The sequence below is a fragment of the Coenobita brevimanus genome, chromosome 6, assembly GCF_032717465.1.
Source record: "Coenobita brevimanus isolate Jiangsu-jjx chromosome 6, ASM3271746v2, whole genome shotgun sequence".
Classification (NCBI taxonomy): domain Eukaryota; kingdom Metazoa; phylum Arthropoda; class Malacostraca; order Decapoda; family Coenobitidae; genus Coenobita; species Coenobita brevimanus.
Window position 1 is genome coordinate 23,052,826 of NC_136959.1, and position 1,583 is coordinate 23,054,408.

Genomic DNA, 1,583 nt, shown 5'->3' on the forward strand with positions numbered 1-1,583 from the left:
GGAATCCCAGTATTTATCACTCAGTCATCCGCTACGTATTCACCTGATCGGGAGTGTTTTCAGAACAATTTTTCACTGTGTCATAAGTGATCGTCTTTGTGCGAGACATTAGCACTTCCGCTGAGCGATTAATTATGGGCGTGTTTCGCTCATTCTAGCCGTTAGCAATGCGGCTCGACACTCGCCTCTTTCTCACAATTTGAAATCAGTCAAGATTTGAGTGCCATGAAAGAAGGTTGGGCCCAGTGCATAGCAGTGCCGCCATTGTCCAGTTCCTGAATTTCCACCTAGCGTGATTGGCGAGAGACTTAGCGTGTGCAGCGTCCTTCCTCAACGACGCCCAGTCATCTGCTTGGTCCACTTTTCTGACTAGTATTCCTTTTTGTTTTTCCTAGGTTTGAAAGTTAGCTTTTGAGTGAGCGAGTGAGTGCGATCTCCTTATTTGAATTCATCTTGAGACTCATGTAACGTTAATTTATTTTATTGTAATCAGTAAATTAACATTTCTTTTTCTTGAGCTTAATGTAATGTAAACTCGTATTTTATTTTCCATATTAAGCTTATTTCACTTATAGCTCCTAGTTTGCATAAATGCTTTGCTATTCATAACTGGTACTTAGGCCAGTCCTTTTGTATTAACCTTAAAATCCATTGTGCAACCAGGAGTTAATAAATCAGCAAGAGTCTGTTATCATTAATAGCATTAGTTATTGATTGTCGGGGGTGAAGTCACATTCTCCAGAGGCTAACAGTACTAACAAACAGCAATTGTGAGGAATTAGTCTCTGCTGTGTACTGTTGAGAAAGTTTATAAATTCTCGTCCTTAGAGAATCGGCGAAGTAAGCCGGCATAAAGTAATCATTGCTTGATTTTCACAAGACAATTCATTGTCTTGCTCTAAGTATTATTGAATAATATCCTTTAATATTGCATATACATTAAAAACCCCGTGACACTTGGTGACCTCATCCAGGATATTAATTCCTAGCTCTAAAGTTATTCACGAGATAATACTCGTTCATACTTAGGTATTTATCAATAAAGTCTTTAGGCATTATCTTACTGGTGATTATTGATTTAGTTCTATTAATTTACGTAATAGTTGACAGTCAGTAGTTTGTTTAATTTTCTTTATTTACTAGTTTAATTAGATAAAACTGGTCACCACTCTCCTGTGCCTATATTCTTTATTCTCGATTATTGGCATCCTTCTCTGAAAAAATTGCAGTCAGTACTGAGTCGCTAGTTTACTTTGATTGAGTTAGCATCATGTCCACCAGCGTCTATGTACAGGAAGCCAAAGATATGGGGCTTACAGACCCAACTGAAGTAAAGAATTATGTCCTCTCTTGGCTTAGTCACGAGCAGCAATGCGAGAGTGATGCTCGTGAAGAGCGTAGAATCCAACGCGAACACGAGCGAGAACAGCTCGAACACGAACAAAAACAACACGAACTCGAGTTAGAACAACGTGAGAGAGAATGTCAACACGAGTTAGAACAACGTGAGAGAGAACGTGAGTACGAGTACGAGCGTGAACAACGAGACAGAGAACGAGAACATGAACGTGCTGAGCGAGAAG